Source organism: Galeopterus variegatus, unplaced genomic scaffold, assembly GCF_000696425.1.
Source record: "Galeopterus variegatus unplaced genomic scaffold, G_variegatus-3.0.2 Scaffold1619, whole genome shotgun sequence".
Classification (NCBI taxonomy): domain Eukaryota; kingdom Metazoa; phylum Chordata; class Mammalia; order Dermoptera; family Cynocephalidae; genus Galeopterus; species Galeopterus variegatus.
Window position 1 is genome coordinate 245,377 of NW_007727730.1, and position 10,618 is coordinate 255,994.

The window sequence follows — 10,618 nt, forward strand, 5'->3', positions numbered from 1 at the left end:
GATAGGGATCCGGCGGGAATCTAGTTTCACCCCGAAGATAGCCAGAGCATGTCCATTCACCGGCTTGTTGAACATATACCTGGGGAATTGAGGGCCGTCCTACTGGCTTGGAAGCACCCACATACCATATGTGGCTGCAGAGATGGCTGTGCAATTTTGGGAGGGACAGAGGAGGCCCTTGTAAATGTAGGTGATTTCTAAATTGTTGACCCACACAATCCTGGGAGGTGATAGATATGTCCCACAAACCCACAATGGATTGCAAATGTGACCTGTGCAACCCCACAAGATGAGGTAGAGGTAAACTGTACAGCCATATGGAACCACAGAGAAGTCTGGCCAACCTATGAGTTGACAGAGTTGAACTGTGCAGTCTCATCAGGGAGACTAGGTAGCCTGTACAGCATGTTAGAGCTACAGGAATGATCTGTATGATGTCCAGAAGTGGCAGACATGGCCCATACAATCTCAGGTGGACAGCGTGGCCTGTACAACTTCATAGAGCTGTGGAGATGGCCTGTAAATCTCATAAGGTAGCAAACATGGCATTTGTCATCTCACAGAGCTACGGAGATGGTCTGGACAACCTCATGATGACAAAGGTTGCCTGTACCACCTCATAGACTTTCAGAGATGGTCCAAGCCATGAGGTGTCAGATGAGATGAGACATGGCATAACCCCATTAGGTAGACAAGGTGGCCTGTTCAACCTCACAGACTTGAAGAGATGGTCTGTGTGACCTCAAAGGTGGCAGATGTGGTCTGTACAACCTCAGGGGATAGACTGTTTCATGGGTGGCAGAAGGGTGCCTCTGCCCCCCTAAATGCTACAGAAGTGGCTCACTTCTCTCCACCCATTCGGTTTCTTGGTGTCCCTGGTCCTCTGGCAGGGCAGGGGACAAGGGGACTCACCGGGCCCGGATGTCAATGCCCAGAGCTTCATCATTGAGGTAGAAGAAAGTCTTGTTTGGAATCAGCTGGACATCAAAAGATGGGAGAACTGTGTGGGATAAAAGCAATGGACACCCTCAGCATTCCACCTTGCCCCTTTGTCCCCTCCTTGTCTCGCTCCTTTCTTGGTTACTCTGGCAAACCCCAAGGGCTGGAAGTCATGGTCCTGCTCACCAGCGCCCAGCCCGGCCCTGGCACACAGCAGGTGGACATCAGCCCCATCTCCCGTTGAGAACTCATTTGCATGTCCAGCCCCCTTCCTCTTGTCCCGTCCCACCCCACCATCCTCACCGTATTCCTTCACATCAAAGGCTGCCTTGAACTTCTGCGAGGCTGCACTTTGATAACTGGCTTCAATATTCCAGGTCCCCAAACTGAGGCACAGAAAGTTAGGAGAGAATGAGACCAAGAAGGACAGCCTCCCACGCCATCCCTCGGTCTCCCATCAGGGCACCTGACAAGCTCTGGGAGGTGGAAGGAGTTTGCAAAGAGACCGTCCTTGGCCAGGAGATTCTGGCTGATCACAGTGATTCCCTCCGGGTTCTGCGGGGACAAGGGGTGAGGCTGGTGACTGTCCTCTGGGAAAGCCCTGGTGGTTCATGCCCCCAGGCCTTCAGCCCACAACATAACCCCAGTGTCCAGGATCCACTGCCCATTGGGAGAGGCCACCTTGATGTCCAGAATGAATGGCCTTGTCACAGGATCCATCTTGTGGTTCACAGTGAATACCCGGTACTGAACTGTAGGGAAAGGGAAGACTCTGAGTGTTGGATGGAGGAAGGGAGAGTGAGAGTGTGGAGAGGGGTGGGTCATCCTAAGGGTCTTGGGCAGTGGGGGTACCTTGGACAGAGGCAGGCCTTGGAAGGTGGAGAAGATCTTAGGGGAGGGGGACATGTCAGAAATTTGGGGGAGACTGAGGGTAACGGTCAGCATCTGCCCCAGGCCAAGTGCCTGGGGGCTGTACCCAAGTGGTCAGGGGTGTAGATGGTCTTATCCGTCTGGATGAAGATGTAGCCAGCATGGGGAGCCACCAGCACGATCTTCTCCATGAATGAAGAGACTGAGGTGGGTGCCCAGTTTGCCCGGATGATAACATATTGCTGCCCTGGTCGTGAGGGGTATACCAGGGTCTCAGGGACCTGGGAAAAGATGCCCACACTCCTCAGGCTCTGCTAGGGTTGCCTCCCTAGGGGTAAAGCTCTGGGCTTTGGGAGAAGCAATTGAGTGGGGACCCTCTGGCTCTGCCTTTGGGAGCAAAGTCACCCTGTGCAGCTGTGCAGGTTGCGCACTGCACAAAGGCACCCAGCCAAATTTAGGATGAAACCCAGTTCATGCTCATCGTCCCAAGCTACCAGCAGAAGGCGTCTTTTATACTTCACACAGAAGCATCATATGGGATAGTGGCAGGCCCTTCTTGGAGCCCAGGCTTAGGGGGACTTTTGATTTCTAAATGGACAGGACATGTGAGGGAAAGGACATCAAGGCTTTGCATCTACTCTTCAGTGTCCCTTGTGGTAAACCCCCAGAGTCCTCACCTCCTTACTCTTCTTATTACTGACCCAGAGCCTCCCTTTATGGCCACTCATCTTGGCCTTTCACCCACCGTCACAGGTGCCTGGTCCATAAAGTTGTTCGCTTGTGAGAGGAGGAGCTGTCTTCTAGCCACCACCGTCTTCCTCATGGGGAAGTCCCACACAGTGAGGTTCACCTCGAGGGCTCTTGGGAGGGGCTCCTCGGAATCCGGGTGCGCCTGGATGTGGATGTTCTCAGGGCTATTGACCCTCAGGACTCGGGGAGTCACAAGGATGAACCTGCCGGTAGACAAGTACGGGGTCATGGGGGTCCCCAGTGGGGGAAGCATCGGCAGAACAGACAGGGTCGCAAGCCGGGAATCAGGCAGATGGCAGATGTGCAGGGAGCTGGCTGAGTCCCCTCAGTCCTCCAGACTCACAGGGGCTTAGCGCGGGTGAGGGGGGTCCCCAGGAGGAGTAGAATCAGCCCCAGGGGCCAGAGCACATCCATGGCAAGTGGGAGGGTGATATGGAGCCACAGGCTACAGATGTCTGTCCTCGTGTCCGCCCTGGTCCTGTGACCTGTTTGCTTTGGCCTGTCCTGGCTGAGTTAATATTTAAACAGGTATGGGAAGGGAATCCTCATAAGTCCAATGGGGGCAGGGTGGGAGTCTGCTCCTCATTTCTCAGCCAAGGGTGGCTGGGACAGTTGCTTTGGGAAGTCTCCCAGCTCCCTTTTGAGGGGTCAGTGTGGTAGGGGGGTTGCCCCTCCCATGCAACAAGGAGGTCTCACCTGAAGTCCTTCCCTAGCCCAGCAAGGCGCCAGGTGGACATGGGGCACTGAACTCAGGGCTTGGTTGCAATTGGCTGGTAGAGACAAGAGGACATTTCTCCCTCCCACTGCCTGGATGGACTGTCCCCACCTCTGCCCTTGTGAAATTGGCAAGAGTTTCTGGGGTAGCTGCTCAAACAAGCCCAGTGTAGCTGTTTCAGTCCCATTTCCCAATCCCAGACATGAGCGGTCATAGGGCATTTAGCTCTCTGGCCCCAGGACCCTCCAGAATGGAGGAAATCCATGGTCAAAGTCCTCTTACTGGGCTTCACGTGTTTCTGCACCCACCATGTACTGCATGGCTTTCTCCTTCCTTGCAGGAGACAATTACGTTTGGTAAATTATGACCATTGTTCATTGTTCCCAAGTTACATCAGGCTCTCTGGGCTCCTTTTCTAGAAGGCAAATTATACATATTAAACCAGAGAAGAAAACACATCATGCTTGAAGCATTCCTGGAAGAAGGCTTTCTCTGTCCCCAAATAATTCCCATTGGCTGTCACTGTGCCTATTAAAAAGAATGTTTGTGGTATCTGCCTCTTAGAAGCAGTTGCGGTTGCAGACACATCTTTCTGAGTCTTCCCCCTACAATAAAGTTTATCCTGCCAGCTTGGGGAATCTTGCTTATTGGAGGGCACCTGATCCCCCAAAACAATGATAATATACACTTACCCAACAAAGATTCATTAAGCATTTGCTACCAACCTGGGCCTCCTTAGTGCTTTGGGGAAACAGCTGTGAACACAGCACACAAAATCCCTGCCCATGTGCAGTGGACACTTGCTGCAAATTTACTTACTGAGGGCCTAAGGTGAACCTTCTCCTTAAACCCCACAGCCTCCTGTGAACTGAGGCTCAGCATATGCCCCCTTTGCAGACCCCGTCTTTGTAGAGGGTTGGAAACCAAGTGTGTTAGAAACAAAAGAGGTAGGTAGAATCTAGTCATTTATTCTTCAGGCATTTGATGAGCACCTACTGTGTGCCAAACACTGTTCTATGTGCTCTTTGCACACTCCCAGAATTCTCACAGCCACGCAGAAGTAAAAATTAGCACCCATTGGACAGATGAGGAAACTGAGGCACCAAGAGGGTGAGCCTCTTGCCCCATGTCAGGCAGCCGGGCAGCAGTGAGGCTCCAGGTCATCCTCCTAAGTCTATGTCCTATGAAACAAAGAATCAAATTAAAGCCTGGCGCAGGGAAGCAGGTCTGAATTACTTTGGAAAGTTCTACAACATTGGTATCCATTTACTGTTCCAGGCACTCAGGGAATCTCCCCCAGTTCTGCTCAGTTCTCCCTTAGCTGAGGGTGAGCTTTTCCCTTCACCAGGTGTTCACATTCCCCCCTCTGTTGGGGGTGTGACTCTCAGGTGTGCAGGACAGGGGATTGTCCAAAGGTGTCAGGAGCTCTATCCTCAGCCTTCTCCCCCTTCTGCCAAGTAACAGTGTCTCTGTCTCTAGAACGGGAATCTTTGCCAGGTAGAACCATCAGAGCTTTTCAAATTAAAAAAAAATTTTTTATATTATTTTTCAATCGACACATCATCACTGTACATATTTATGGGGTACATATTTTGTATGTACCCCGTAAATTTTGATACATGCACACAATGTGTAAAGATCTAATCAGAGTAATTAGCATATCCATCAACTCAAACATTTATCATTTCTTTGTGTTGGGAACATCTGAAGGACTCTCTTTTAGCTATTTGAAAGTATACAATACAGTATTGTTAACTACGGTCACCTAAAAGCTCCATAGAATAATAGATCTCATTCCTCTTGTCTGGCCGTAAGTTTGTGTTTGTGAACCATCCTCTGCCTCTCCTCCTCTCCCACTCTCGCCATCATCCAAGCCCTTGAGAAGCATGCTCTGGCCTGTGGCTCCCTGAATTTTTGTTTTGACTTTGGGGTGGGCCTAGGAAGGGAAAAATTGCCCTTGGGTATTGTTGTGGGTTAAATGTATCCCCCAAAAGTTCATGTGTTGGAACATGACCCCCATGGTAACAGTGTTAAGAGGGTGGAAAATCCAATTACAGTATTCAAAAGATGGGTCCTTTTGGAGGTGATTAGATTGTGAGGACTGTGCCCCCGTGAGTGGATTGATTCATTCGTGGAGTAAAGGGCGTGGTTCTGATGGCTTTAAAAGGAGAGCCAGTGAGAAGCTTAGCTCTCTCTTGCTGACCCACCTTTGCCATGTGAAACCCTGGTCACCACAGGACCCTGTAGAGGTTCCCACCCAGAAGAAAGTCCTTACCAGATGCACCTCCTGGACTGTGGACTTCCCAGCCTCCAAAACTGTAAGAAATAAATTTCATTTCTTTATAATGAAATTCAGGTGTTCAGTTTCAGATATTCAGTTGTAAGCAACAGAAAATGGACCAATAAAGGTAGCGATGAGCAGCAGAAGAGGAGGGAAACATCAAAAACAACAGGGGGACTTTGGGGGTATAGCCTTGCCACCGCTGAGTAAATGGATGACGTTGTAAGCAGGTGCAGAGTAAATGAATAATAATAGTTCACATTTGACAATCTATTCCCTTCTCCTCCACCCTAACCCCAGGTCTCCTCAAATAAAATGATAAACATTTAGGCCGGCCCGTGGCTCACTCGGGAGAGTGCAGTGCTGATAACACCAAGGCCACGGGTTCGGATCCTATATAGGGATGGCCGGTTCACTCACTGGCTGAGCATGGTGTTGACAACACCAAGCCAAGGGTTGAGATCCCCTTACCAGTCATCTTTATTAAAAAAAATGATAAACATTTGTTTAATAACTGTGTATTGAGTACCTACTGTATGCCCTGTCTTGTTGTAGGCATTGGGGACGCAGCAGTGAACAGGACAGAAATACCCATGCTTGCGTAGTGGATATTTTTACTGTAGCCACGTTCACCTGAGCTGTCTCTTTTAATCCTCTTAGCAATCTAATAAAATAAGGATCATTACTGGCCCATGTTGCAGATGAAAAAACTGAGGCTAAGAAACGGAGGCTCAGGGAGGTCAAGTGACTTACCCGAAGTCGCACAGCAAGTTTAATCATAGATCTGAGCTCACGAATCCGGATTGAAGAGGGAGTCCATCGAGAGTAGGAGGTCGGGAGAGTCGCTATGGGCTCCAGGGCTCCTAGCTGCGGCCTGGCACGGACTCGTTGTTAGTGGCTAAGGCCACTTGGCCTTTTGCACTCGGCCACCAGAGGGCGCCAGCGACCTCCGGCCCGCCGGGGAGCAGCGCTGGGCTCCTCCCGCAGGAATGCCGGCGGTGCAGGGCGGGAAGGTTGGCCGCCCTCCCAGAGCAGCTGCTGCTGCCGCTCGGATTCCGCGCGCCTTCCCCTCCCTGGGACCGTGGGTTTGCACCGACGAGGCGCGGGTGGGAGGAGCAGACTTGCAGGGATGTGTCATTGCAGAGATGTGTGGCCTCCGGTTTTACCCTTTCCCCCAGGGCTTTGAGCCCAGGGCTTCCCAGGAAAGGCAGGACGGGACCCAGGAGGCCAAGGAATGTTACTAATATCAACATGATTAATGGCTGTCATTTATTAAACACATACTCCGTTCTTAGTAGGGACTTTCCACTTCAGCAGCTCTTCTACTTCACGGATGAGGAAACTGAGGCTCAGAGAGGCGCTGTTTCTTGTCCAGGTAAAGGTGCATTGTACTGCCAGGATGCACCGGCTTGGTCACTCCCTGTCCCCACCCAGGCTTCTCGGGTCATTTCTCGGTCCCCCAAGGGCTTTTGTTTCCTCCTAGGCTTCAGAACCTGGCCTTGCTTCCTGGTCTCTGTGGGCATGACACACTTCCTGAACCAAGGGGGTCTTTGCTGGCAGTGAGAACTCTCAGGAGAAGCCTGTTGCTAAGAGAGCGGAAGAGTAATTCAGCAGCCACATTTGAGGTCGATTATCTAGTATTGATAACTTCTGGGTCTAGAAGTACTGGGGAATTAGAGTAATGTCCTCCCCACAGAGCTCACAACTTGGTCAGGAAAAGCTACCCTTAAATAAGCAGCTATAGGGGCCCAGAGGAACCTCCTAATCCATCTAGCCCGGGGAAGTCAAGGAAGGCTTCCTGGAGGAAGTGGTATTTAGGCTGAGAGCAGAAAGTCTGAGTGAAGTAAGAGTAGTCAGGTGAAGCGTTAGGGGTGGGAGAGAGAAACTCTTTCAGGGAGAGGAAGTAGCCTGTGTAAAGTCATAGAAGAGAAATGGAGCATCATGGTTTGTGGAGCTGAAAAGGTCTTTAAATCCTTCTTAGAGGGGCTGGCTGGTCATATCAGTTGGTTACAGTGCTGTGTTACAACACCAAGGTCAAAGGCTCAGATCCCGGTACTGGCCAGCCTCCAGAAAAAAAAATTCCTTCTTAGAAAAACAAACAAAAAACAATGCAAAAAACAAAACAAAAATAACACAGAAAAAGAAAAAGAAATACATCCTTCTTGTCAGGTCAAGGAGACAGTCTCTTTTTGGCACATTAATTCACCCACTCATTCATTCACTTAGATGTTTATTGAGTGCCTACCATGGGCCACCTTCTGTTGTAGGGGCCAGTGATGTGGCTGTGAGCAAGCAGATAACAATCCCTTCCCCCATCGAGCTGACATTCTAGTGGGCGGAGACAGACAAGAAACAAGTGTAGTGAAGTCTGGATGTTGGGAAATAAAGCAGGTTAAGGGGATAGAGTGACAGGGTGCTATCTTGTAGTGATCAGGGAGGCCTCTCTGAGGAGGTGACATTTGAAAACCTGNAGAGACAGACAAGAAACAAGTGTAGTGAAGTCTGGATGTTGGGAAATAAAGCAGGTTAAGGCGATAGAGTGACAGGGTGCTATCTTGTAGTGATCAGGGAGGCCTCTCTGAGGAGGTGACATTTGAAAACCTGAAGAAGGTGAAGGAGGGAGCCATGTGGATATCTGGAAAAAGCATTCTAGGCAGAGGGAACAGTACGTGCAAAGGCCCTGAGGTTGAAGTGTGCATGGAGTGTTTAAGAAACAGTCAGTGTTGGAGGTCAGTGTTGCTGGAATGGAGTGGGAGATGGAAAGAAAGTAGGAAACATTCAGTGATGAATATTCAGTGGTCAGATCACCCAGGAGGGCTTGTAGTTATGGATTTGAATCTAAATAAGAGAGGAAGCCACTGAAGAGTTTTGAAAAGAGGAGCGACATTATCTTTCTGTTTTAACAGATTCAGTCTGGATATAGCTTTTCTTATTATGGCTTGAAATCCAAAAGTAAAAAAAATAATAATTAAAAAGACTAATGATTCTACAACATAAACATTAAGGCCAACAACCACCACAGAACAGTTCAAAAAATAAAAAGCAAATTGGGAAAAAGTTTTGCCCTTCATAGCAGACTTCCTAATCTTAATATGTAAAGAGTTACTAGGAATTAACAATAAAAATATCAACAGTCCGATAGGGGAAAAAGTGGGCGAAGGTATGATCAGAATATCTACAAAAAATGAAACACAAAAGCCTATTTAACATAGATAAAGACATTTGGCCTCACTCATATAAGAGAAAGATAAGTTAATATGATATATCAATTTTTATCCATCAGATTGGCATAAATTCAGAAGACTGCTAACACATTGCATGGTGAAGTTGTGGGGAAGCTATGAAGCTAATGTGTGCACACTGGTCATCTAGGATAAAGATGAATTTGATAATATTCATAACAATTACAAATGCTCAGATTATTTGGCCAAGTAATCTCATGGCAGAAACACTTGCACATGTTTGAAATGATGTATGCACACACATGGTTATTCATTGCAACCATTTATATAACAGCAAAAAATTGGAGAGAGCTCAAAGATCTATCAGTAGAGGATGAGTTGCATAAATTACTGTTCATCTACACAATGGAATATATTGCAGATCTGCAAAAGAATGAGGACATCTGCTTGGGCTAATACAAAATATCCTCCAAGGTATATTATTCAAGGACAGAGCTGAAGCTTACATCTATGTATATAGCATGCTACTTTTAGGGAAAAAGTTTTTTAAGAAGTACAAATGCAGCTTTTTCCACTAGAATACTGTTTATTTTAAAAATTGTGATAAAATATATATAACAAAATTTACCATCTTAACTATTTTTAAGTGCACAGTTCAGTGGTGTTAAGTTTATTCACATTGCTGTGCGGCCATCACCACCATCATCTCCAGAAGTTTCTCAAGTTCCCAAACTGAAGCTCTGTCCCCATTAAACACTCACTCCCTATCTCCCTCCCAAGCCTCTGGCACCCACCATTCTACTTTCTGTCTCTGTGGATCTGACAACTCTAGGGACCTCCTGTGGGTGGAATCGTACAGTATTTGTCCTTTTGTGTCTGGCTTTTTTCAATTAGCATAATGTGTTGGGCCGGGCCGGTGGCGCACTGGAGAGTGGGCCGTTTGGGAGCGCGGCGGCACTCCCGCCGAGGGTTCTGATCCCATGTGGAGACCAGTTCCCGCTCACTGGCTGAGTGCCGTGCGGGCGCAACACCGAGGGTTGCGATCCCGTTACCAGTCAGTAAAAAAGACAAAAAGGAAAATAAATAAATAAATAAATAAATAAATATTTAAAATAATCAATTAGCATAATGTCCTCAAGGTTCATTCGTGTTGTAGCATGTGTCAGAATTTCCTTCCTATTTAGGGCTGAATCATATTTCATCGTATGTTTGTTTATCCAGTCATCAGTTTTTTGTTTTTTGTTTTTTCTGGTATAATCATAACGATCTGGATAGAAAACCCAATCAGGTTATAACAGGTGGGGGTGAGGGGTCAAGAACTGGATAGTTGAAGTAAAGGGGGAGATAGGAGAATTGGTTTTTTAAAAATATGTCCTCCAGGGCTAGCCAGGTGGCTCAGCTGGTTAGAGTGTGGTGTTATAACACCAAGGTCAAGAGTTCAGATCCCCTTACCAGCCAGCTGCCAAAACAAATGAAAAATAAATATCTTTTTTTTTAAAAAAAACATTGTGAATGCTTTACCTATTCAAAAGATTTTATAAAGGATTCTCTGGGCTGTTGTGAAGAGAAGGGATTGTAGGGGGGCAGATGCAGAATGGGGGACACGAGAGGTAGGAGCTGGTGCAACACACCAGGTGAGAAGCGCTGTTGGCTGGACCAGGCAAGGGGCCGGGAAGGTGTTGAGAAGTGGTTGGTGATGAATATATTTTGTAGGTCAAGGGAACATACCTGTGAGGATTATTAGATTAGCTGCGAGATATGAGAGAGAGGAACTTGAGGTGACTCCAAGAATTTTGGCCTGAGTAACAAGAAGAACAGAATTATCTTTGCAAAGATGGGGAAGACTGGGGGAAGGATGCATAAGTATACAAGTCAAGAGTT